General features: G+C 50.7%; 1 long non-coding RNA gene across 2 annotated transcripts; it reads right to left on the reverse strand.

Moving 5' to 3' along the window:
- Nucleotides 1-14,191: 14,191 nt before the first annotated feature.
- On the reverse strand, nt 14,192-24,974 carry LOC119939517. Of its 2 annotated transcripts, none has more exons than XR_005454676.1 (3): nt 24,812-24,974; nt 21,564-21,726; nt 14,192-14,295 (listed from the first exon to the last, which is right to left on the reverse strand). It is a non-coding gene; the product is annotated as an uncharacterized LOC119939517 (long non-coding RNA). The 2 variants fall into 2 exon arrangements; XR_005454675.1 differs by having other exon boundaries at nt 14,196-14,298; nt 24,812-24,972.
- Nucleotides 24,975-27,896: the final 2,922 nt, after the last annotated feature.

Here is a 27,896-nt window from a genome sequence, read left to right on the forward strand (position 1 = left end):
TAGGTACCCCCCTGAATATCGGCCCAGGTCCCCCTGCCTCCAGGCCCAGGTACCCTCTGACTCCTTTCCCTGGTCCCTCTCTGCCTCCAAGCCCTGGTCCCTCTGTGCTTCCCGGCCCTGGTCTCCCTCAACCTCCAGGCCCTGGTCCCTTTCTCCGTACCGGCCCCGGGTCCCCGCTACCTCCCGGTCTCCCTGTTTCCCAGTAGAGGAAGCACTCTGCCTCCTAGCCCTGGTCCCTCTCTGCCTGCAGGCCCTGGCCACCCTCTGACTCCCCACCCTGGTCCCCTTCTACCTCCCAGCCCTGGTCCCCCTCTGCCTCACTGCCCTGGTCCTTCCCTGCTTCTTGGCCTTGGTTCCCCTCTGCATTTTAGCCCTGGTTTCCCTGTCTCCCGGTCCTGGTACCCGTCTGCCTCGGGCCATGGTCCCCGCAACTTTTCGGCCCTGGTCCCTCTTTTTCTCCCAGCCCAGGCACGCCTCTGCCTCCTGGCCCTGGTCACCCTATGCCTTCCGGCCCTGGTCCCCAGTCTCTCGGCCCAGTTACCCCTCTGCTTCCCGGCCCTGGTCCCCAGTCTCTCGGCCCAGTTACCCCTCTGCCTCCCGGCCCTGGTGCTCTGTCTCCCGGCCCAGGTATCCCGCTGCCTCGCGGCTCTTGTCTGCCTCGACCACTCTGACCTGGTCGCCCCCTGCCTCTCGGCACAGGTCCCCCTCTGCTTCTCAACCTTGGTTCTCATCTCCCGGCCCTGGTCCCCCTCTGCCTCCCTGTCCTCGTTCCCCACCGCCTCTCGACCCTGGTCCCCTTTTGCCTCAGGCCCAGGAACCCCTCTGCTTCCTGGCCCTTGTCCCCCGTCTCCCGGCCCACGTATCCCTCTGCCTCCTGGACCTGGTCCCCTTCTGACTACCTGCCCTGGTCCTCCTCGGCCTCCCGGCTCTGGTCCCCCTCCGCCTCCCTGTCATTGTCCCACCGGCTTCTCGACCCTGGTCCCTCTATGCCTCCCAGCCCAAGTACCCTTCTGTTTCCTGGCCCTGGTCCCTCTGTGTTTCCTGGCCCTGTTCCCCCATGGCCTCCTGGCCTTGAGTTTCCTTCAACCTCCAGGCCCTTGGGTGAGTCTCTGTCCTGACCCTCTTTATCCTCTACCTCCTGGACATGGTCCCCCTGTCTCCCGGCCTAGGTACCCCTCTGCCTCACTGCCCTGGTCCTCCTCTGCCTCTCGGCCCTGGTTCCCCTGTCTTCTGGCCCAGGTTCCCCTCTACCTCCCAGCCCTGGTAACCTTCTGCATCTCCAGCCTGGACCACTTCTACCTCCCGGCCATGGTCCCCCTGTCTCCCGGCTTAGGTACCCTGGTCCTACTAGCCTTGGTCCTAGCCTTGGTCCCTCTCTGCCTTCAGGTCCTGATTCCCCTATCTTCCGGCGCAGGTTCACCTCTACTTCCCGGCCCAGGTAACATTCTGCCTCCCCGCCCTGTACTGTTTCTACCTCTCGGCCCTGGTCCCCCGTCTTCTGGCCTAGGTACCCGACTGCCTCCTGGCATTGGACCCCTCTGCCTACCCACCCTGGTCCCCCTGTTTCCCGGCCTAGGTACCCCTCAGTTTCCTAGCCTTGGTCCTTCTCTGCCTTCAGGCCCTAGTTCCTTTCGGCCTCCCGGCCCTGGTCCCCCTCTGCCTCCCTGCCCTTGTCACCCCCGTTTCTCCACCTTGGTCCCCCTTAGCCTCCCAGCCCAGGTATCCCCCTGCCTCCCGCACCGGGTCAGCCTCTGTGTCTATGACCTGGTCATCCCCTGCCTCTAGGCCATGGTCTCGCTCTGCTTCTCGGACCTGGTCCTCCTGTCTACTGATCCAGGTCCCCCTCTAGCTACCGGCCCTGGTTCCCCCCGCTTCTCGGCCTTGGTCCCTCTGTACCTCCTGGCCCAGATACGCCTCTGGCTCCTGGCCCTGGACACCCTCTGCCTCCCGACCCTGGTCCCCAATCTCTCGGCTCAGTTACCCCTCTGCCTCCCAGCCCTGGTCCCCCTCTCTCCCGGTCCAGGTCCCCCTGTCTCCCGGCCCATGTACCGCTCCATTTCCCATTCCTGATCCCCCTCTGACTCCCCACCCTGGTCCCATTCTACCTCCCGACCCTGGTTCCCCTCTGCCTCCGGGCCCCAGTCCCCGTCTCCCGGCCCAGGTACCCCTCTGCCTCCTGGCCCTGGTCCCCCACTGCCGCCCTGACGGGGTCCCCCTCTGCCTCCCGGCCCTGTGTCCCCTCAACCTCCCGGCCCTTTTCCCCTGGTCTCCTGGCCCAGGTACCCCGCTGCCTTCCCGGCCTGGCCCCCCTATGCTTCCCGGTCGTGGCCGGCCTCTGCCTCACTGGCCTGGTTGCCCCCCGCCTCTTGGCCCTGGTTCCCCTCTGCTTCTCTGCCCTAGTCCCACCGTCTCCCAGTACAGGTACCCCTCTGTTTCCGGACACTGGTCCCCGTGTCTACCGGCCCTGGTCCCTCTCTGTCTCCCGGCCGTGGTCACCCACTGCCTCCCTGACCTTGTCCCTCCCCACTTCTCAGCCCTGGTACCCCTTTGCCTCTGCACCCAGGTACCCTTCTGCTTCCCGGCCCTGGTCCCCCTCTTCCTCCCAGCTCTTGTCCCCCGCCTCGTGGCCAAGGTACCCTTCTGCCTCTTGGCCCTGGTCCCCCACTGCCGCCCTGCCCTGGTCCCCCTCTGCCTCCCGGCCCTGGTCCCCCTGTCTCCTGTACCAGGTACCTTCTAAATCCCAGCCTGGGTCCACCTCTGCCTCTGCCTCCCATCCCTGGTTCCCCTGTTCCTGCCAGCCCTATTTCCCCTTTAATAATAATAATAATAATAATAATAATGGCATTTATTAAGCGCTTACTATGTGCAAAGCACTGTTCTAAGTGCTGGGGAATTTACAAGGCGATCAGGTTGTCCCATGTGGGGCTCACAGTCTTAATCCCCATTTTACAGAGGAGGTAACTGAAGTGACTTGCCCAAAGTCACACAGCTGACAAATGGCAGAGCCGGGATTTGAACCGATGACCTCTAACTTCAAAGCCCGGGCTCTTTCCGCTGAGCCACGCTGTTTCCCTACTTCCCAAATGCTTAGTACAGTGCTCTGCACACAGCAAGCGCTCGATAAATACGACGGAAAGAATGAATGAATGAATGAAGCACTGTTCTAAGCGCTGGGGGGTTACAAGGTGATCAGGTTGGCCCCCCGCGGGGCTCACAGTCTTCACCCCTGTTTTACAGAGGAGGTAACTGAGGCCCAGAGAAGTGAAGTGACTTGCCCAAAGTCACACAGCTGACAAGTGCATCCAACAAGTACCCACATCAGAGCAGAACGGCCTGCTTTCTGGGGCCCCTGAAGTGCCCAGAGATGGCTTTGCAGGCCAGCCACTCACTTGGATCCCGGAGGAGTTGGGCCGCGATGGACACAGGACACCTTTCGCCATTAGAAACGCCTCCGGTCGCACGGCTCCCGATCAGCGTGTCCGCCACATGGCTGAGGCTCAGCTCCACCATCCCCAAGAAGCATGGGGGACAAGAGCAGGGAGGCAGAGGAATCCCATTGTCTCCCGGCCTTGGTTCCCCTGTCTCCCAGCCCAGATACCCCACTGACTCCCGGTCTTGGTCCCCCTGTCTACCATCCCTGGTCCAACTCTGATTCCCAACCCTGGTCCCACTCTGCTTCCCTGCCCTTGTCACCCCTGCTTCTCAACCCTAGTTCCCTTTGCCTCCCGGCCCTGTCCCCCTCTGCCTCCCGGCCCTGGTCCCCCTCAGCCTCCCGGCCCTGGTCCCCCTTCTCCCAGCCTAAGTACCCTTATGCCTCCCTGCCCTTATCTCCAATGTCACCCGGCCCAGGTACCCCATCCCTCCTGGCCCTGGTCCCCCTCTGTCTCCTGGCCCTGGTCTCTCAGTGCCTCCCAGCCCTGGTCTCCTTCTACCTCCAGGCCCTTGGGTCTCTCTCCGTCCTGGCCCTGGGTCCCCTCTGCCTACCAGCCCAGGTACCCCTCTGCCTCCCGGACCTGGAACCCCATCCCCCGGCCCAGGTACCCCTCTTCTTCCCTGGTCTGGTCCGCCTGCCTCCCGGCCCAGGTAACCCTCTGCCTCTGGCTCTGGTCCCTCTCTGCCTCCCGCCCTTGTCCTCCTCTGCCTTCTGGCCCTGGTCCCCCCCGGAATCTCGGCACTGGTCCTGCTCTGCCTCCCGGCCCTGGTCCCCCCCCCCCCCCGTATCTCGGCCCTCGTCCCCCCCTGCATCTCGGCCTGGCCCCCCTCTGCCTACCAGCTCTGGTCATAAGTACCTCCCCGCACTGGTCACCCCTCTTCTGGGCCCTGGTCATTCATTCATTCATTCAATCGTACTAATCGAACGCTTACTGTGCGCAGAGCACTGTACTAAGCTTTTGGGAAGTACAAGTCGGCAACATATAGCGCTCAGTACACTGTTCTCCACACAGTAAGTGCTCAATAAATTAGACTGACTGAATGAATGATTATGTTAATTATATCTGAAATTGTATTTTTTAAATTGATGCCTGTTAACTTGTATTGATGTCCTGATGCCTTTTTACTTGGATTAATATCTCTATCCCCCTCTAGACTGGGTGCTAGTTGTGGGCAGGGACTGTCTCTCTTTTTTGCTGTACTGTACTTTCCCAAGTGCTAAGTACTCCTCACAGTAAGCGCTCTATGGCTCAGTGGAAAGAACACGGGCTTCGATGTCAGAGGACTTGGGCTCTAATCCTGGCTCCGCACTTGTAAGCTGTGTGACCTTAACTTACGTCAAGCCACTTAACTTCTCTGTGCCTCAGTTACTTCATCTGCAAAATGGACATTGAGACTGTGAGCCCCTGGTGGGACAATCTGATGACCATGTATCTGCCCCTTGCTTAGAACAATGCGTGGCACATAGTAATCACTTAACAAATAACAGTATTATTACTATTGTTATAAATACGATTGAATGGATGAATGAAGTGTGGGTTGAACCAGAAAAATCACTAGCCTCTCATATATACATCCATACATACACATCCATGCACACACACACACACACACACACACACACACACACACACACACACACACACACACCCCACCACCACCACCACCACCACAATCACCACCACCACCCCTCTTTTGGAGGACTGCGCCACCCAAACTCCATCTTGACAGCAGGGCATGTCTGGGCATTGATATCCGTCCACATTAGGAAGATGTGCCTCAAGGCTGGAGAGATGCACTGAGCAGTTTTTCTACAATGCGTAGTAACTAGATTCTCCTCTCGGCCATCCTAACCTGAGCTGTGTGCTGCCAGGGGATTTTGGCTGGAGGGCGTTGAGCAGACTGGACATGCTATTGCAGGAAGGGGGATCTCAGGACTCACTCAGGCCTCCTCTGGGGATGGGCAGAAGAACCTTGGTCTCATCAGAGTGAAGTGGCACTGGAGCTTCACCTCTGGTTCCTGCCCGTGGACATGTCGAGTTCTGGACCCTGGTCTAGAGACACCTGAACTGGTGATCCTACGCGTCTGACTGGGACCACATCTGTTGAAAGGAAAACCAGTGCTCAAAGTTGGGTGTGGAAAGGGGAAGTGGGGAAGCAGGAAAAGGCGGCGGGGGGAAGCACAGACAACCTAGTTTTGCCAAACTTTTGCCCACTCTCCCTTCCCCCTCCCAGCCCAACATGGTTAAGTGGATCTGCAGCTAGGATGACTGCCACACTCTGCCCTACAAACACTCACCCATCCCTTCCTCACATCCCAAGAACGGGCTTGTTCTCCACACACTAGAGGGACAGAACTACACACTGTATAGAATTCCATTTCTAGAAAAGAAAACCTCCTTTGTCCTCCCACCTGCACCTCCAGTTCTGTTATTCCAGGAATTCCAGTCCTCCATAAGGTAAGCACTTAGAACAGTGCCAGTGCCTAGAACAGTGCTTGGCACATAGTAAGCACTTAACAAATACCAACATTATTGTTAATATTAATCTTATTGTCGGGAGGGAATATGTCTGTCATACTGTACTCTCCCAAGGGCTTAGTATGGTGCTCTGCACACAGCAAGAGCTCCATCATTGCAACTGATTGATTGAAGGAGCAGAACCGCACAGTGGATAGAGGGCAATTTCTAGTACAATATCTGCCCTTTGTCCTCCCTGCCCACACCCCTGCTTCCTTGACCTGAGGTAGGAGTCTGCACACTTTGCTTCTCAGAGAAAAACAGGATAGAGACTCCGATAGACACTCTGTCCTCCTCCTGACATTGGATCATTCAAGCTTCTGTTTATGCCCAGAAATGTCCTTTCTCTGGGGACTGAGGCTTTGCAGTGACCCTGGAGAAGGCCTAGAGACACGGCAAAGCTTGCCCCATCTATAGAATTAAGGGCCCTGGCTCTTCTCAGTCCCAATCGAGTCGGACAGAACTAGCTTCCTGCACAGAGCCCCAGACTCTGTTCTCCCAAGAGTGGCAGCCGCTTCATTAGTCATCTTCTCCCCGATTATTCACACACAGACGCACAGACACACACACACACACTCACTTTCTCTCTCTCTCCCTGTGGGGTAGCAATACAGGTAACTTAATAATGGGGTAAATACAGGTCACTTACTAATGGGGTAAATCTGGTTGTGGAATGTGCCCACGTTGTAAGAGGCCAAGGAAAAGCACTGAGCAGCTGCTCTGGAGAGATGTCCCTGGCCCCTGGAACCAGAACCATTCTTTGGTCGGAGAGCAGCAGCCTGCCCCCTGGTGGCACCAATCATTATTCTGGGAGGCTGCACCTCTCTATCACCCCCTGGTGGCAGCAGTGGGCTTGTTCGGGGGGCTGTGCTTGGTGGCGGTATAGTATACTATAATGATAATAATGATAATAATAATGGTATTTAATAATAGTAATGAGGGCCTTTGTTAAGTGCTTACTATGTGCAAAGCACTGTCCTAAGCACTGGGAGGTTACAAGGTGATCAGGGTGTCCCCGGGGGGGGAGGGGGTGGCTCACAGTCTTAATCCCCATTTTACAGATGAGGTAATTGAGGCACAGAGCAGTTAAGTGACTTGCTCAAAGTCACACAGCTGACCATTGGCGGAGCCGGGATTTGAACCCATGACCTCTGATTCCAAAGCCCATGCTCTTTCCAACGAGCCATGCTGCTTCTCTGTTCTAAGCACGCTGCACTGTTCTAAGCACTGGGGTAGATACAAGGTAATCGGGTTGTCCCACATGGGGCTCACGGTCTTAATCTCCATTTTACATTCGTTCATTCAATCATATGCATTGAGCGCTTACTGTGTGTAGCACACTGTACTAAGCAATTGGGAAGTACAAGTTGGCAACATATAGAGATGGCCCCTACCCAACAACGGGCTCACAGTCTAGGAAACGGAGGCACAGAGAAGGTAAGTGACTTGCCCAAGGTCACACAGCAGACAAGTGGCAGAGCTGGAATTAGAACTCATGACCTCTGACTCCCACGCCCGTGCTCTTTCCACTAAGCCAGCGTGGCTTCGTGGCTTAGTGGATAGGACGGGCCTGAGGGTTAGAAGGTCCTGTGTACTAATCCCAGTTCTGCTACATGCTTGCTGTGTGACCTTGGGCAGTTACCTCAGTTACCTCATCTGCAAAATGGGGATTAAGATTCTGAGGCCCATATGGGACAGGGACTGTGTCCAACCTGATTAACGTGGATCTACCCTAGCTCTAATAACAGTGCTTGGCACAAAGGAAGCACATAAAATGTACCATTATCATTATTATTATACAGCAGTAAGCTTGTTCTGGGATGTTGCTCCTCTCTACCACCCCATAGTGCTACTAGGCAGTATTCTGTGAAGCTGTGCCTCTCAATCACCCCCTCACAGCATCTGGCGTCATTCTCGGAGGCACGGGCCTAGAAGTCCGAGGACTTGGTTCCAATCCCAGCTCCCCCACATGTCTTCTCTGTGACCTTGGGTGTGTCACTTCACTTCTCTGAGGCTAGTTACCTCATCCATAAAAATGGGGATTAAGATTGAGTCCCATGTGGGACATGGACTGTGTCCGATCTGATTACCCTGTATCTACTCCAGGACTTAGAGCAGTGTTAAGCACACAGTAAGTGCTTAACAAATACGACAATAATAACTGTTATGATGATTACTATGATTTCATTGTAATTATTCTTATGTTAGAGACAAGGTAACTGAGGCTTAGAAGAGTGAAATGACTTGCCCAAGGTCACTCAGTGGACACGTAGCAGGGCCTGGATTAGAAATCTGGTCCTTCTGACCCCCAGGCTCTATCCACAAGGCAGCGATGCTTCTCTCCCACCGCGCGCCTCTGTATCGCCACCTGGTGGCACTTTGCTCTTCCAGCGCCAGCTTACCCCATGGGTCTCCATCTCTCCTATCTGGCCTGTGCCTCCTCTTCCAAGTCCTTCCTCTGGTCTGGAACTCCCTCCCTTCATATATGCCAGAACGTCATTAGCCCCCTCTCCAAAGCATTAAGGTCACAACTCCGCCAAGAGGCCTTCCCTGATTAAACCCTCCTTCCTCCGGCTCCTTCTCCCTTCTGTATTGTCTACACCCAGGGATTTGTGAAATTTGACCATTTGCTTTTGGCCCTGCATCACTTATATTGTAATAATAATAATAATGATGATGATGGTATTTGTTAAGCACTTACTATATGCAAAGCACTGTTCTAAGCGCTGGGGAGGTTAAAAGGTGATCAGGTTGTACCCAGGGGGGCTCACAGTTTTAATCCCCATTTTACAGGTGAGGTAACTGAGGCACAGAGAAGTTGACAGCCTAAAGTCACATAGCTGACAATTGGTGGAGCCGGGATTTGAACACATGACCTCTGACTCCAAAGCCCGGGCTCTTTCCACTGAGCCACGCTGCTTCTCTGTATATCCCCACATCCTAAAGAAAGATCCGAGGCCTAACAAACACTACTATAATAATGACTGAAATTAAAAAATGAAAAAAAAAGTCAGGTGGCAAGAGAAATGAGAACAGCACCTATGTTGATCAATCCCCCCAAGACTGGCCAAATCCAACTTCCCTGATAATAACAATAACAACTGGGGTCTTCTTAAAGCACTTATTATCTACCAGACACTGTACTAACCGCTGGCTTAGACACAAGATAATTTGGGTTGTACACAGTCCCTGATCCACACTGGGCTCACAGTCTAAATCCCTATTTTATAAATGAGGAAACTGAAGCAAAGAGATTAATGGAGAAAGGAAGGTCAGCGGTTTTGAACGGTCCCTGCTGGGTCACTTGGGGAGTGTCAGGGATAGGGATGGGAGAGGCAGGGGTGCTGGATGGTCCATGCTGGGTCACTGATGGAGAGTCAGGGACGAAGAGGGCAAAGACATGCAGGTTGGATTGGTCACACTGCCAAGCAAGTGGTGGTGTGACCACTTGGTTTGGGGTTCATTCATTCATTCAATCATTTATTGAGGGCTTACTGTGTGCAGAGCACTGTACTAAGCGCTTGGGAAGTACAAGTTGACAACATATAGAGACGGTCCCAACCCAACAGTGGGCTCAGTCCAGAAGGGGGAGACAGAGAACAAAACAAAACATATTAACAAAATAAAATAAATAGAATAAACGTACAAATAAAATAAATAAATAAATAGAGTAATAAATACGTACAAACATATATACATATATACAGGTGCTGTGGTGAATGGAAGGAGGTAAGGCCGGGGGGAAGGGGAGGGTGGGGAGGGGAAGGAGGGGGCTCAGTCTGGGAAGGCCTCCTAGAGGAGGTGAGCTCTCAGTAAGGCCTTGAAGGGAGGAAGAGAGCTAGCGTGGCGGATGGGCAGAGGGAGGGCATTCCAGGCGAGGGGGATGACGTGGGCCAGAGGTCGATGGCGGGACAGGCGAGAACGAGGCATGGTGAGGAGATTAGCGGCAGAGGAGCGGAGGGTGTGGGCTGGGCTGGAGAAGGAGAGAAGGGAGGTGAGGTAGGAGGGGGTGAGGTGATGGACAGCCTTGAATCCGAGAGTGAGGAGTTTTTGCCTGATGCTTAGGTTGACTGGTAGCCACTAGAGATTTTTGAGGAGGGGAGTAACATGCCCAGAGCATTTCTGGACAAAGACGATCTGGCCAGCAGCATGAAGTATGGATTGAAGTAGGGAGAGACAGGAGGATGGGAGATCGGAGAGGAGGCTGATACAGTAATCCAGACGGGATAGGGGTTATTGTTCAAGTTTTTGCAGGGACAAAGGACAAACTACCAGTGGCCCGAAAGGGTTTCTGCCCTCACCTCACCAACAGGGCCAAGCCCTGGCTGAGCAGAATTTATCAGTCAGCCAGGCAATTCGATTTACTGGGCAATTACTGTGTGCAGAGCACAATATGAAGCAGTTGGTGGAGTACAATATAACAATATTCATTAATTCATTCAATCACATTAATTGAGCGCTTATTGTGTGCAGAGCACTGTACTAAGCCCTTGGAAAGTACAATTTGGCAACAGATACAGTCCCTACCCAACAACGGGCTCACAGTCTAGAAGGGGGAGACAGAAAACAAAGCAAGTAGATAGGCATCAATAGCATCAAGATAAATAAATAAAATTATAGATATATACACATCATTAAGAAAATCAATAGAATAAGAACTGTACAAATATACACATGTGCTGTGGGAAGGAGGAAGCAGAGGGAGAGAGTCGGGGCAATGAGGACGGGAGGAGGAGCAGAGGATAAGGAGGGGGCTCAGTCTGGGTAGGCCTCCTGGAGGAGGTGAGCGCTCAGGAGAGCTTTGAGAGGAAGAGTCAAATTCGCCGTGAGTAATCCTTGCACTGCAACGCCAATCTTTGCACTGCAGTGGGCAGCCTATCGGGAGTCTAACTCGCCGCAGGTACTATTTTTCTTCTAACTTGTTAAGAAGAAAAGCCGTTTGTTTCTCGCAATTCTACAAGGCAACTTCCTTTGAAACGGGTGTGGTACGAAATACTGTATGAACTCTTCTATAAATATAAATTCAGCTCCATCTACAATAATAATATTGTAAAGGAAGATGTCTTAGAAGAATCGAAGACACCAACGCCAATCCTTGCACTGCAGTATACAGCCCATCAGGAGTCTAATTTACCGCACCAACCAATTTTCTTCTGACTTGTTAAGAAAGCTGTTTCTCACAATCCTACAAAGCAACTAGCTGTGAAACCCGTGTGCGGCGAGATACTATATGAACTCTTCTTTCAATGTGAATTCAGGTCCATCTACAATAGTAATATTGTAACAGCATATGTCTTAGAGGAATCAAAGAAACCAAGGCCAGTCCTTGCACAGCAGTATGCAGCCTATCGGGAGTGTAAATTCGCCACATGTACCATTTTTCTTTTAACGTGTTTAAATAGGCAAGCTAAGAAAGAAAGTCGTTTGAATGTCTGTTCCTCGCAATCCTACAAAGCCACTTGCTTTGAAACCGTGTGGGATGAAACACTATATGAACTCTTCCTGAAATATAATTTCAGGACACCAATCCATGCATTGCAGTATGCAGCCCATCAGGAGGCTCATGATCTGCATATGCTCTTTTCTTCGGTCTAAGGCACCTATTTACGTTGAAATCCCTGTGACACGAAATGTTATTTGAAGTCATCTTGAAATTTCAACTGTTCAATTACTATGTACAGCTGATCCCTAAAACTCAGTGTTCAGCTCAAAAAGAGTTTACTCCTCTGCACGACTTATTTTTCTTCTAGCCTGCTAAGTACGAGTGACTGCGTTTTCCCCATTCTCAAGTCAACACTTGTGCTGAAATCCCTTCAGGCACGAAATGCTATATGGGCACTTCATGTAATTTCAACTTCTCAGTTCCATCTGAAATATTAATACAGAAACAGGAGGATGCTTAGACTGTATGTCAAGAGTCTAGTTTTCAAGATGGACCATTTTTCTTCTAACTTGCTAAAGGCAGCAAGTTAAATAAGGAAGTGGATTGACTGAAGTTTTCTTAATCCTGTCAAAGACAGGTGACAAAGACAGAGACGTTGAAATCTCTAATGGGACGAAATGCTATAGGAACTTTTCATGAAATGTCAAATGTTCAGTTCCTTATACAAGAGCAATATATTCACAGAGATAGCTACACTGATGTTTGCCGTGCAGTGATCAGCACGTAAGGAGTGCTGAACGCCTCTGCATGAGTCGTTTTACTTGCGCCCGCTAAATAAGATGAATGTGTTGAGCGAATGAGTGTTTTCTTCATTCTGTAAAAGTCATTTGTGTTGAAATCCCTCCGGCCCAATATGCCAAATGGTAGCTTCATGAAATTTCAACTATTCCGTTCCATTGAAAAATAATATTAGAGAAACAGAAGATGCTCAAGCTGGTCATTGACTTGCATTATACAGGGCATCAGGCATCTACTGTTCTGTATGCATCACTTTTCTTCTATACCGCTAAGTGGGCAAGTTATATAAGAAAGTTAATCGAATGTCTATTTCACTCAACCCTACCAAGGTCACTTTAACTTGAAACCGGTATGGTGCGAACTGTCCATATGAACGGTTCTTGAAATTTCAACCTTTCAGTTCCATGTACAAGAACAGTAAAGTAACAGAAGAGATCTATGCTGGTCTTTGTCCTTCAGGAATCTAGTAATGAAGTTGAAAGAACGTGTGTTCCCTCCTTTCTGGAAAAGTCGCTTGCGTTCAAATGCCTCTAAGAATGAAATGCCAAACTGACCCTTCTTGAGATTGCAACCCTTCCAGGTCCATGTAGAAATTACTTAGAGTGAAACTTGTGTTGCAATGTACAGCCCTTCAGGGGTCTAGTTTTCTGGATATGTCACTTTTCTTCTTTCCTGTTAAATCAGAGAGTTGAGTGACTGGGTGCTCCCTGCATCCTATATCAAAGCCACTTGCATTAAAATCCTCTGGAAGGAAATGTCAAAATGGGCTCGGCTTGAAATGGAGAATGTTCAGTTCCAAGGTAAAATAAGGCAATTTTCACTGATCTTCACCCTGCAGCGTACGTCCACTCGGGAATCTAATCTTCTGGCTCTGCCTTATCTTTTATCCTTCCTTAGTGATTATGGAAATGAGTCTATTTTGTCACATTGTCTTTGCAGAGAACACCCTTGACGCTGTAAGAATTTTGTCACTACTAGGCTCATGGTTTTCTCTTTTATTTCTTCTAGACTGTTGGCCCGCTGTTGGGTAGGGACCGTCTCTATATGTTGCTGACGTGTACTTCCCAAGTGCTTAGTACAGTGCTCTGCACACAGTAAGCGCTCAATAAATAAGATTGAATGAATGAATGAATGAATGAATCAAAGTCACCTGCATTGAAACACTTCTGGCACCAAATGCCATTTTTAAAAATTCCAAATACTCACTTCCAAGTACAGTAGTAATACAGTAACAGAGAGAGCTACACTGATCCTTGCCTTGCAGTGTACAGCCCATCAGGATTCTAGACTTCAGCATAAGCCATCGTTCTTCTATCCTGTTACACCCGATCACCTTGTAACCTCCCCAGCGCTTAGAACAGTGCTTTGCACATAGTAAGCGCTTAACAAATTCCATTATTATTATTATAAGAAGGTTGAGGGTATGTGTGTTTCTCTCCATGCTGACAAAGTCACTTACATTGAAACCTATCTGAGACGAAATGCCAAATCTCCTCTACTTGACATTTCAAATATTCCGTTGCATGTACATTAGGAATCAAGCAGCGTGGCTCAGTGGAAAGAGCACAGGCTTTGGAGTCAGAGGTCATGGGTTCAAACCCTGGCTCTGCCAATTGTCAGCTGTGTGACTTTGGGCCAGTCCTTAACTTCTCTGTGCCTCAGTTACCTCATCTGTAAAATGGGGATAAAAACTGTGACACCCCCACCCCCCCCCCCGGTGGGACAACCTGATCACCTTGTATCCTCCCCAGCGCTTAGAACAGTGCTTTGCACATAGTAAGCGCTTAATAAATCCCATTATTATTATTATTAATAAACAACAGCAGATATCTACACTGATCCTTGCCCTGTAGTGTTACGTCCCTTCAGGCGTCTAGAGTTCTGCATGTGCCATCTTTCTTCTATCTGGCTAAGTAAGGAAGGGGAGTGACTGTGTATTTCTCTCCATTCTGGCAAAGGCACTTAGGACTTTGAAACACATATACCATGAACTGCCAAATGAAGACATTTCCTTCAAGAAGAAAGTTCCTTCTTGAAATTTCAAATGTTCAATTCCTTGCTGAAAAGACATACAGTAACCAAAGGTAGATACGCAGCTCCTTGTCTTACAGTGGTACACCCTTCTGGAATCGAGTCTTCTGCATGTGCCATATTCCTTTTATCCTGCTTAAATAAACAAATTGAGTAAATAAGCGATTCTGCCCATTTTGTCAAGTTAACTGCCTAACCCTTAACCTAACCTACCCTACTTTTACCCTAACCCTAACTCTAAAAAGCTAGCCCATACCTTGACCTAACACTAACCAGATCCCTACCCCAAAACCTAATCCAAACCCTAGCCCTAGAGTAACCTAGAGTAACCTTAACCGAAACACTAAACCTCACCGTCCCTTAAACACAAATCCTGTCCCGAGGTCTAGCTCTAGGCTCTATGCCTACGATGAACCCTAACACATAACCTAACCATAATTGTTAACCCTAACCCTAACCCCAAACCTGCCTCTGACCCTAATCGATTATGTTTCTGATTTGTACTTCCCAAGCGCTGAATAAACACGATTGAATGTTTAGTGTAGCTCTCTCTGTTACTGTATTACTACTGTACTTGGAAGTGAGTATTTGGAATTTAAAAAAATGGCATTTGGTGCCAGACGTGTTTCAATGCAGGTGAATAATCCTAACCATAAAAATGAACCTAACCTTAACTTCAAACCTACGACAACCCTAACCCTCAACCTAACCCTAACGCTCTGACCTAACTCTAACTCTGAAGATAACCACTAATCCCAACCCTAGAGGCCCCCCCGCCCCTCTCAGGGCCGCACCTGGAGAATTGCCGGTACTCAACCAGTTTCGGCAGAGGGAGGGTGAGCTATACCCATTCCATTCCTAGCTTGGGCAGTGGCTAGCGAGTGGAAGGCAATCTGTCGTTAGCAGTCAAAACTCACCTGTGCGGGGCAGCAGCAGCATGAGAAGAGAGTCGAGGGTGGAGACTCAAATTCACTTCATGAAGAAGAGGAGAGAGCCCCGGCTTGGGACTCAGAAAGTCATGGGTTTTCTAATCCTGGTTCCGCCACTTGTCTGCTGAGAGAACGTAGGCAAACCCCTACCACACTTCTCTGTGCCTCAGTTCCCTCATCCGTAAAATGGGGGTTGAGACTGTGAGGTCCATGTGGACCGGGAAATGTTTCTAATCCGATCTGCCTCTATATAATAATGATGGTATTTATTAAGCGCTTACTATGTGCAAAACACTGTTCCAAGTGCTGGGGAGCTTACAAGGTGATCAGGTTGTCCCACGGGGGGCTCACAATCTTAATCCCCATTTTGCTTCTATATACATGCTTAACAAAAACCACAATTGGAGAAACAGCATGGCTCAGTAGAAAGAGCAAGGGCTTGGACGTCAGGGGACATGGGACCTAATCACGACTCTGCCACTTCTCTGCTATATGACCTTGGGAAGATTACTTAACTTCTCCTGCCCCTGATCCTAGTCCTGCCTCTCCTCCTCATCCTGGTCCTGGCCTTCCTATTCCAAATCCTGGCCTTCTCCCTCTGCCTGGCCCTGGCTCTCCTCATCCACCTGCTCCTGGCCATAACCCATCTGCCTTGTTCTGACTCCCCCCCGCCCCCAATCATCCTGTTCTTTCCTATTCCACCTGGTACTGGCCTTCCTCTTATACCTGAGCCTGCCACTCCTCCTTCTCAGCCTCATCCTGGCCCTCCTCCTCAGCCTGGTCCTGGTCCTCCTCCTCCTTCACCGGGACTATGTACTTCTTCGCCTGGTCCTGGCTTACCTCCCCCACCTGGTCCTAGGCCTCCACGTCTGCCTGGTACCGGCCTTCCTCCTACACCTCACTCTGGTTCTCCTCCTTCACCTGGTCCTGTCCCTCCTGCTCCATTGGATCTTGGGCCTCCTCCGATGACTAGTCCTGGTCCTCCAATTCCACATGGCACTGGCCCTCCTCCATCTAGGACTGGCTATCTTCCTTTGTGGGATCCTGCCTATTCTCCACCACCTGCTACTAGCCTTCCTCGTCCATATAGCTCACTTCCTCCTCCTGGTCCTGGACTTCCTCTTCCCCCTGATCCAGGTCCAATTCCTCCGCCTCGTCCTGGCCCTCCTCCTCCTGCTGATCCTGTTCTTATTCTTCTCCCTGGTCCCGGGCCTTCTCCTCCTCCAGCTCCTGGCCCTCCTCCTCCACCTTCTCCTGGCTCTCCTCCTCCAACTGATCTTTTTCCCTCGTTGTCGGCATGGTCCTTACTCTCCTCCTTTGCCTGGGCCTGGTACACCTCTTCCACATGGTCCTGACCCTCCTCACCCACCAGGTCTTGGCCATCCTCCACTGGCTGGTCCTGGCCCATCTGGCACTCACCCTAATCCCCCACCTGGCACTGGCCCTCATCCTCGGCTTGGTCTTTGTTCTCGCTTTCCTCCTGGTTCTCACCCTCTTCCTCCTTATGATACAGTTCCTCCTCTGCCTGGTCCTGGCCCTCCTCCTCTGCTAGATCCTGCGCCTCCACCTTCTCTTGGTCTTGGCCCTCCTTCTCGTTCTTTTCCTGGCCCTCCAGCTCTTCCTGGTACTGGTAACAGGCCCACCCTACTCCAGCACTTAATAGTTTGTATCTGCTCTCTGTGACATCATTATCTGCCAATTTTATTATTGCCATAGCATATTTATTGTTTAACTACACCCTGTGATGCCATCGCCTACTTATATCATTGCTACTGTTTTATTGCTTCTGCATCTCAATTGTTAACCTCCCGCTGTACTGTCACTCGCCCTGCTGACCTCACCATGAACTTTCAGTTCCCTTGCTCCCAACTGCCATTCCCATTCCTCACCTTCCCCTTCCCCTCTCCCACCCAGCTTTTTCCCTCCCTCTCACCCACCATGACCACTCCCCCTCACCCCCTAACAAGGATTCCTCTGTACCGGCGCCAGTTCTCCGCTCCTCCCTCCCGGCCCCCTCTCTCCCCTTCTCCCCGCCCCCACCCCATCCCAGGTCTCCGTTCCCATCGCCACCCCCCTTCCCACTCTCCCCACCCAGGCCCTCGCCAACTCATCCCAATCCAAACCCTCCCCACCCCTCGCACCCTTCCCCCTCCCTCCCCTCCCTCGACAGCTGCTGCCAAGTGTGGCCTCTGGAACCCCCGCTCCGTTTTAAGTAAGATCCCTTTCATCCTGGACCTTTTCCTTTCCAGCTCTCTACTCCTCCTCGCCCTAACTGAAACATGGCTGTCTCCGGACGACACTGTCTCTTCTGCTGCTCTCTGCAGTGCAGGCCTCTTCTTCTCCCACTCCCCCAGACTCACCGGAAAAGGAGGAGGTGTCGGTTTCCTTCTCGCCCCCCAATGTCACTTTCGCACTATCCCTCCTCCCCCTTCCCTTTCCTTCCCTTCCTTTGAAGCCCACATTATTCGCCTCTACCACCCCCTCCAGATTCTTGTAGCCGTCATCTACCGCCCTCCCGGCCCCACTTCCAACTTCTTTAACGACTTTGACCCCTTCCTCACCTTCCTTCTCTCCTTCTCCATGCCCACTCTGATTCTCGGAGACTCAATATCCACATGGATATCCCTAACGACTCCTCTGCCGCCCGCCTTCTATCTCTCCTTGACGCTGCCAAACTCTTCCTCCACCCCACCTTGCCCACTCACCAACTTGGTCATACCCTCGACCTCATCATCTCCTATCGCTGTACTGTGTCCACCCTCACCAACTCTGAAATCCCTCTCTCTGATCATAATCTTCTCACCTGCCTCCTCACTCACACTCCTTTCCCCTGTAAATCCGTATTACTCCCTCACAGAGATCTCCGCTCTCTGGACCCCACCCATCTTTCGGAGCGCCTCACACCCCACCTCGCCGCTCTCTCCTCTCTACCCAGTCTTGATGATCAGATTACTGCTCTCAACTCTACCCTTTCTACTCAGCTAGACTCACTCGCTCCCCTTTCCCTTCGCTGCTCTCGCACCACTATCCCACAGCCCTGGATCACTGCCACTGTCTGCCTCCTTCTCTCTTGTGCTCGAGCAGCCGAACGCTGCTGGCGAAAGTCTAAACACCATGCCATCCTCGTTCACTTCAAGTTTATCCTTTCCTGCCTTAACTCAGCCCTCTCGTCTGCCAGACAAAACTATTTCTCCTCCCTTATTGACACCCATGCCCATCACCCCCGCCAGCTCTTCCGTACATTCAACTCCCTTCTCAGGCCCCCGGTTCCTCGCCCTCCTCCTTCCCTCACCCCCAACGATCTGGCCTCCTACTTCATTAACAAAATTAAATCCATCAGGTCCGACCTCCCCAAAGTCTCTTCCCTGCCTTCCCCTACCCCCCGGCTCTCAACACTCTCTGCTACTCTCCCATCCTTCCCAGCAGTATCCTCAGAGGAGCTCTCCTCCCTCCCCTCAACTGCTACTCCGGCCACCTGTGCTTCTGACCCCATTCCCTCTCATCTCATGAAATCTCTCGCTCCATCCCTTCTCCCCTCCTTAACTTCCATCTTCAACCGCTCACTCTCCACTGGTTCCTTCCCCTCTGCCTTCAAACATGCCCATGTCTCTCCCATCCTAAAAAAAACCCTCTCTTGACCCCACCTCACCTTCTAGTTATCGCCCAATATCCCTCCTACCATTCCTTTCCAAACTCCTTGAACGAGTTGTCTACACGCGCTGCCTAGAATTCCTCAACAACAACCTTCTCCTCGACCCCCTCCAGTCTGGCTTCCGTCCCCTACATTCCAAGGAAACTGCCCTCTCAAAGGTCACCAATGACCTCCTGCTTGCCTAATCCAACGGCTCATACTCTGTCCTAATCCTCCTCGACCTCTCAGCTGCCTTCGACACTGTGGACCACCCCCTTCTCCTCAACACGCTATCTGACCTTGGCTTCACAGACTCCGTCCTCTCCTGGTTCTCCTCTTATCTCTCCGGTCGTTCTTTCTCCGTCTCTTTTGCAGGCTCCTCCTCCCCCTCCCATCCTCTTACTGTGGGGGTTCCCCAGGGTTCAGTGCTTGGTCCCCTTCTGTTCTCAATCTACACCCACTCCCTTGGTGACCTCATTCGCTCCCACGGCTTCAACTATCATCTCTACGCTGATGACACCCAGATCATCTCTGCCCCTGCTCTCTCCCCCTCTCTCCAGGCTCGCATCTCCTCCTGCCTTCAGGACATCTCCATCTGGATGTCTGCCCACCACCTAAAGCTCAACATGTCGAAGACTGAACTCCTTGTCTTCCCTCCCAAACCTTGTCCTCTCCCTGACTTTCCCATCTCTGTTGACGGCACTACCATCCTTCCCGTCTCACAGGCCCGCAACCTTGGTGTCATCCTCAACTCCGCTCTCTCATTCACCCCTCACATCCAAGCCGTCACCAAAACCTGCCGGTCTCAGCTCTGCAACATTGCCAAGAGCCGCCCTTTCCTCTCCATCCATACCGCTACCCTGCTCATTCAAGCTCTCATCCTAACCCGTCTGGATTACTGCATCAGCCTTCTCTCTGATCTCCTATCCTCGTGTCTCTCTCCACTTCAATCCATACTTCATGCTGCTGCCGGATTATCTTTGTCCAGAAACGCTCTGGGCATATTACTCCCTTCCTCAAAAATCTCCAGTGGCTACCAATCTGCGCATCAGGCAGAAACTCCTCACCCTGGGCTTCAAGGCTCTCCATCACCTCGCCCCCTCCTACCTCACCTCCCTTCTCTCCTTCTACAGCCCTGCCCACACCCTCCGCTCCTCCGCCGCTAATCTCCTCACAGTAGCTCGTTCTCGCCTGTCCCGCCATCGACCCCTGGCCCACGTCATCCCCCGGGCCTGGAATGCCCTCCCTCTGCCCATCTGCCAAGCTAGCTCTCTTCCTCCCTTCAAGGCCCTGCTGAGAGCTCACCTCCTCCAGGAGGCCTTCCCAGACTGAGCCCCTTCATTCCTCTCCCCTTCGTCCCCCTCTCCATCCCCCCATCTTACCTCCTTCCCTTCCCCACAGCACCTGTATATATGTATGTACATATTTATTACTCTATTTATTTATTTATTTATTTATTTTACTTGTACATAGCTATTCTATTTATTTTATTTTGTTAGTATGTTTGGTTTTGTTCTCTGTCTCCCCCTTTTAGACTGTGAGCCCTCTGTTGGATAGGGACTGTCTCTATATGTTGCCAATTTGTACTTCCCAAGCGCTTAGTACAGTGCTCTGCACATAGTAAGCGCTCAATAAATATGATTGATGATGGTAATCCTCCTCCACGAAACACTGGCCCTCTAGCTCAGGCTAGTCCTGGCCTTTGTCCGCGGCCAAATCCTGGCTCTCCTGGGACCTCCACCTGGTACTTGCCTTGCTCGTCCATCTAGGTCGCCTCCTCCAAGTCCTGGACCTCCTCCTCCCTCGATCCAGTTCCTCTTCCTCTGCCTCATCCTGGCCTTCCTTCTCCTCCAGATCCTGGCCCTCCTCCTTCTGCTGATCGTCTTCTTCTTCAGCCTGGTCCTGGCCCACCCCCTTCCGTCTGGTCCTGGGCCTCCTCCTCCATTTGCTCCTAGCTCTCCACCTCCAAGTGAGCTTTTTGCCTCCTCCTCTGTCTGATCTTCACTCTCCTCCTTCGCCTGGGCCTGGCACTCCTCCTCCACATGGTCCTCACCCTCCTCACCCACCTGGTCTTGGCCATCCTCCAATGCCTGGTCCTGGCCCTCCTACCCCATCTGGCTCCTCCACCTGACCCTGGCCCTCATCCTCTGCTTGGTCTTGGTTCTCGCCTTCAGCCTGGTCTTAACCCTCTTCCTCCTCATGATCCAGTTCCTTCCCTGCCTGGTCCTGGCCCTGCTCCTCAGCTAGATCCCGCACCTCCTCCTTCTCTTGGTTTTGGCTTCCTTTTCATTCTTTTCCTGGCCCTCCAACTCTTCCTGGTACTGGTAATCCTCCTCCACCAAAAACGGGCCCTACAGCTCCGCCTTGTCCTGGCCTTCGTCCACGGCCAGATCCTGGCTCTCATGGTACCTCCCCCTTGCCTTCTCGTCTATCTAGGTCGCCTCCCCCTCCTCCTCCTAGTCTTGGACCCCCTCCCCCCTCGATCCAGGTCCTCTTCCTCTGCCTCATCCTGGCCTTCCTTCTCCTCCAGACCCTGGTCCTCCTGCTTCTGCTGATCCTCTTCTTCTTCTGCCTGGTCCTGGCCCACCCCCTTCCGTCTACTCCTGGGACTCCTCCTCCACCAGCTCCTGGCACTTCTCCTCCACTGTCTGATCTTCACTCTCCTCCTTCTCCTGGGCCTGGCGCTCCTCCTCCACATGGTCCTGACCCTCCTCACCCACCTGGTCTTGTCCATCCTCTACTCCAGGCTCAAAGCCACTGCCCCCTCACTGTGTGCTCTGCCGGCAGGTCACATTCACACTGCTTTGTGCTTTTTCCCCACCCTGTGATCAGAGGCCTACCTGGCTGGGAAAGCTTCAGGAGGGAGGTATAAACTGCATGGCCCTCGCGCTCAGACCCGAAGATGAAGTGAGCCACCCGGAAGTTCTTGCAGCGGAGGAGCAGGGGACACCCTGTGGGGGTAAGAGGCAGTTTCTCCACACTGGCAATATGGTGGTGCAAAATCTGCAAAAACAGGAAGGAGCAGAGAGAAATCTCACGGCCTCAAATTTCCTAATGGCCAAGTGGATTTCACCACCCTCTCTTAGAACAGTGATTCTGAACTGTAGCCACAACCCAAGACTGCCCCTGGGGCTGAAAGTCAGGGAGACACAGTTTCCAGGCCCAGCAAGACCTTGGGCAAGTCATTTTCTCTTCTCTGGGCCTCAGTTTCCTCAACTGTAGAATAGGGAGAAGGTGACTGTGAGACCTTTGTGGGACAGGACTGCATCCAATCTCGTAGCCTTAGCTCTCCCCCAGTGCTTAATAATAATAATTAATAATTATGGTATTTACTAAGCACTTACTATGTGCCAAGCACTGTTCTAAGCATTGGGGTAGACACAGGTTGTCCCACATGAGGCTCACAGTCTTCATCCCCATTTTACAGATGAGGTAACTGAGGCACCGAGAAGTGAAGTGACTTGCCCAAAATCACACAGCTGACAAGTGGCAGAGCCGGGATTAGAACCCACGACCTCTGATTCCCCAGCCCGGGATCTTTCCACTAAGCCACGCTGCTTCTCCACGCGTAGCACTGTTACAATTACAAGAAAATCAGAATCTGGCTCCTTCCAACCAGAAAAAAGCAGACAAGGGTGTTACATTGGAGTGGAAAGGAAGTGGAAAGTATTCAAGAAGGACCTGGATTTTAACAAATTTCAGAGGGAAGCGAAGCATCACTGAAGAGGTCAACACAGCTGGCCTTTAGGTGGTAGGTCACTGGCATAAACTACAGCTCCAGCTAAATCTTGCCTAAAGAGCCTCTCCTTTCAAAGAAGCGGATGTCATTTTGGGGCTGAGACTTACTACGTTAATTCTGAACCTACGCTCTATTTCTGCCGTCAAATTAGATGACCTTTCTTCGAGCCTGAATTATTTAAAGGGAAAAAAGAAACCCCAAAATGCCCCTGTTGGGCTCCAAAAGTGAAACCATAATTTTCTGGTTTTCTGGGTGCTGAAAACAACTGACGCTTGCTTCAGTGGGCATGTTGGGAAAATGGAAGGAACAGAACTCAACCCTGGCTAGGTTCAAATCATCAAGATTATGGAAATATCTTAAGCAATTGGAAGGGCAAATGGAATCTGAAAAGCGGTGAAGTCTAGTGGAAAACAACCCAGGCCTAGGATTCAAAGGACCTGGGTTCTAGTCCCAGATCCACCACATATCTGCTGTGTGACCTTGGGCAGGTAACTTCACTTCTCTGTGCCTCAGTTCCCTTATCTGCATAAAGAGGATTCAATACCTCTTCTCCCTCCTACTTAGACTGTGAGCTCCATGTGGCACCTTATTAGCTTGTATTTATTCGTTCATTCATTCAATCGTATTTATTGAACGGTTACTGTGTGCAGAGCACTGTACTAAGCGCTTGGGAAGTACAAGTTGGCAACATATAGAGACGGTCCCTACCCAACAGTGGGCTCACAGTCTAGAAGGGGGAGACAGAGAACAAAACAAAACATATTAACAAAATAAAATAAATAGAATATGTACAAATAAAATAGAGTAATAAATACATACAAACATATATGCAGGTGCTGTGGGGAGGGGAAGGAGGTAAGGCGGGGGGAGGGGGGAGGGGGAGAGGAAGGAGGAAGTATCCTAGTGTGCACACAGTAAGTGTTTAATACCACAATTATTATTATAATAATTATAATAATAACCTACTTAGAGAAGAGAGGAGAAAGGGTCACATGCCCCGCTAATCTACTCACAACACAGTCCAAGATCCACCACCATTCAGTGATGCCCGCCCCCTGGTAGTTCACATCACACTTTGGATTCTGCTTTTCAGATTTTGTGTCACCCGTTGGATTTTGTGCCTCTTTAATCCAGTCTGCCTACCTACCCCTGCTTTCTGCTAGAGAGATCTTTGATGTGGTCTTTTCCGTTGGTTCACTCCGGCCACCTGAGCAATTAACATCTCACCCTCCTCAAATGAGTATCACCTTTCTCATCTGTCCCTACATGTCTAGAGTTCTCCACCTACATCTTTCCCTGGCCTTTAATAATAATAATAATGATAATAATGATGGCATTTATTAAGTGCTTACTATGTACAAAGCACTGTTCTAAGCGCTGGGGAGGTTACAAGGTGATCAGGTTGCCCCACGGGGGACTCACAGTCTTAATTCCCATTTTACAGATGAGGTAACTGAGGCTCAGTGAAGTGAAGTGACTTGCCCAAAGTCACACAGCTGACAATTGGCGGAGCTGGGATTTGAACCTGTGACCTCTTACTCCAAAACCCGGGCTCTTTCCACTGAGCTACGCTGCTTCTCTATTTCTATTTTAGATCCTCCCCTCCCCTCACTGATCATTTTCTCAAAGCCAGAAAATGTCATACCGAACGTTTAAGTGAAGATCTAGGATGTACAGTTAGTTTTGATCCTGTTTGGGAAAAGTGATCAGGAGCAACACACTGAGTTTAAAACAACTAGGGTCAGTTACTGATGCCGCAAACCATTTATTCTGACTGCCCAAAGACAGCTTCGGGAATTTAGACAACTGTGACACCTTAGAGAAGCAGCGTGGCTCAGTGGAAAGAGCCTGGGCTTGGGAGTCAGAGGTCATGGGTTCAAATCCCAGCTCCACCACTTGTCAGCTATGAGACTCTGGGCAAGTCACTTAACTTCTCTGGGCCTCAGTTACCTCATCCATAAAATGGGGATTAAGATTGTGAGCCCCACAAGGGACAACCTGATCACCTTGTATCCTCCTCAGCACTTAGAACAGTGCTTTGCATGTAGTAAGTGCTTAACAAATACCAAAATTAATTAATTAAAATTAACTTAAACTGAATCATTTGGGGACAAATGTAACAAATATGGCTATATCATGGCCCCATAAGGGACAGGGACCGTGTTGGATTCCCATCTGTATACTTGCTCCCAGAGCTCAGTAGAGTACTCTGCACACAGTAAACGTTTACTACTCCTAATAAATAATGGATGAATAACAAGGTTTTAAGGGAATACCCCAGCACCATATAAAAAGCCCAGGCATGCACGTTCTCAATTCAGATTGCTATTTTTTTCTCATAAAACATACCCATGTTTCCTTCCGGACTTCAGCAGATATGTCTATGTAGATGAAGTGTGTGGCAGTCAGGTACAGGGTCCCGTTAGCCAATTTCTTGGCTACATAACAATCTAGTAATTTCACGTTTTCTACCTGTGATTGGGAAAACAGAAGGGGAAAAAAATCCAATTAAGGCCCCCGACTCATTTCTCGTAATTAGAGAGGGTGAACGTTCAAAGTAGGATACGGTAACAGTTTCTTCTCTAGACTGTAAGCTCACTGTGGGCACCAATTCTGTCGTATTGGCCTCTCCCAAGCGCTTAGTCCTGTGCTCTGCACATAGTAAACACTCAATAAATACAATGGATAGATTTCTTCCATAGAGAAGCAGCGTGGCTCAGTGGAAAGAGCCCGGGCTTTGGAGTCAGAGGTCATGGGTTCAAATCCCAGCTCCACCAATTGTCATCTGTGTGACTTTGGGCAAGTCACTTCACTTCTCTGGGCTTCAGTTTCCTCATCTGTAAAATGGGAATTAAGGCTGTGAGCCCCACAGGACAACCTGATTACCCTGTAACCTCCTCAGCGCTTAGAACAGTGCTTTGCACATAGTAAGTGCTTAATAAATGCCATCATTATTATTATTATTATTATTTATTCTGAAAACTCATCCCAAAGTGAGAGACCAGAGGGCTTTAACACTACTGAGAACTCTCTGGCCAAGGCCTTACCTGACAGGCTCCTGGAGCAGAATTGGGTTCTTTGTCGGCTGCTCCTGAGGGGGTTGGGGTTTGGAGGGGGATGGGAGGAAGGCATGCTGAAAAAGCAGAAATAAGAGAGGTGGAAGTACAGAGAATGCAGGGCACCGTTTGAGTAACATCTCCCCAACTCCTGGCGCTAGGCATGTCATGACTCACACAATGCTTAACACAACGGTTGAGACAACTCAACCCAGGAGTTGTGGTATCTAGGCACTCACTCTGCAGAATGTCTAGCACAGACTGATGCTGCTGAGGACTCGTAATGATGTTCTGCTCCAATCAACGTTTTTTAATAATAATAATAATGATGATGATGGTATTTGTTAGGCACTTACTATGTGCCAAGCACCTTTCTAAGCGCTGGGGTGGATACAAGGTCATCAGGGTGTCCCACGTGGGACTCATCTTAATCCCCATTTTACAGATGAGGTAACTGCCTCAGTTTTGCACATGAGGGAACTGAGGCACAGGGGAGTCAGGTGACTTGTCCAAAGTCACACAGCAGGTACGTGGCAGAGCCAGGATTAGAACCTAAGTCCTCTGACTCCCAGGATCGAGCTCTTTCCAATAAGCCATGCTGCTTCTCACTAGTTCACGCTGCCTAGAGAAGTGATATGACTTCCCCAAGGTCACCCGGTGGGCGCCCACATACTCTGACACCCACTAGGCTATTTCACCTTCTCTCCCTAGGCTCCCCAGTTCCGAGAAACCCTTACAATACTTTAAAATTACTATTCCAATATTTCTTTCCAACCTTTCACCAAGCAAATATCCCTCCAGCCAGCTGTTGAGGAATGCTTCCTGGTAAGCTGGCCCCATCCCATCAGGAGCCAGGGCCCTGATGCAGGCAGGGCCCAGTGAGTGAAGGTCATCTCATCCCAACCCTCTGAGCCCGGACTGCAAGATGCCCACACAATGACCAGAACTCTGCTCTCCGGGAGACAGTGTGCCGTAAAAGGCATGTTAGTTTTCAATTCCCTTCCAGAAAGAGAGGAAATCAGATGACCGCTCAGAGGTCTTTCACAATCAAATTACTGCCCTGATGCACCAAATACTGAAAAATGCTTGAAAGTGCCATAAATACCCTAGAAATGTTTGTGTCCAGCAGGTCTTCAACATAACAATATCCTTCAAGATCCAGACATACCCAAGGTAACCTAAAACAGAACTGAACACACAGTCCCAAACCAAATGCTTTTCCCTTCACACAAGTGCAAGCTCTTCTGCACTAATAATAATAATAATAATGGCATGTATTAAGCGCTTACTATGTGCAAAGCACTGTTCTAAGCGCTGGGGAGGTTACAAGGTGATCAGGTTGTCCCTTGGGGGGCTCACAGTCTTAATCCCCATTTTATAGATGAGGTAACTGAGGCATGGAGAAGTTAAGTGACTTGCCCGAAGTCACACAGCTGACAATTGGCGAAGCCGGGATTTGAACCCATGACCTCTGACTCCAAAGCCCATGCTCTTTCCACTGAGCCATGCTGCTTCTCTACTACTAGTCACTACTATTACTAATAATAACTGCAAACTAAGCACTGGAGTAAACACAAAATAATCAGGTCCCACTTGGGGTGTGCAGTTTAAGTAAGCACTTAAGTACAATAATAACAATAATAGGTACATTAAGGATCCAGGATTAGAACACATGTCCTCTGGCTCCCAGGCCCAAGTTTTACCATCTACTGGGCAGTTGTGTAGACATAGCGGTATTTAGAAAAAAGTGGGAGCACAAAAGGAAAGTAGTAATAGCAAGAAAATGGAAAGATGAGACATTAAATGAGCACAGAGGTATACACAAGTGTGGAGGATGGGTTTAGCTCTTATCTTATGACCTGTTAGCATTTGTGTCTTATTCTTGTGTACTGCATTTTTGGTAATATGTCTGCTTGTTTCCCCCATTTTATTACAAGCTCCTTGAGGACAGGGACCACAATTTTTTATTTCAATCCTACATTTCCAGGGGCTAGTGGAGTGCTGTGCCCACTATAGAGCTTGATGATCCTGAGGCTGTGGGGAACTTTACTCCTCCTAGGAGTGAGATTCCTGAATGAGTGTGTGAGTCTCTGTGTGTGCAGGTTTCTAGACTGTGAGCCCGCTGTTGGGTAGGGACCGTCTCTATATGTTGCCAACTTGTGCTTCCCAAGCGCTTAGTACAGTGCTCTGCACACAGTAAGTTCTCAATAAATACGACAGTGAGTGAATGGATGAGGGGAGCAGCGGGCTACAACCTGCAGGAGCAAGTTGGGGACTTGGATGATTTGAGAGGGACAAGGCCCAATCTAGCCCTACCTTAGGGATGGTCCTGCTAATGGGTCTTTCCCGGGCAGCAGGTGACCACCGTTGCCGGACAT

Source organism: Tachyglossus aculeatus, chromosome 17 (genome assembly GCF_015852505.1).
Source record: "Tachyglossus aculeatus isolate mTacAcu1 chromosome 17, mTacAcu1.pri, whole genome shotgun sequence".
NCBI lineage: Eukaryota > Metazoa > Chordata > Mammalia > Monotremata > Tachyglossidae > Tachyglossus > Tachyglossus aculeatus.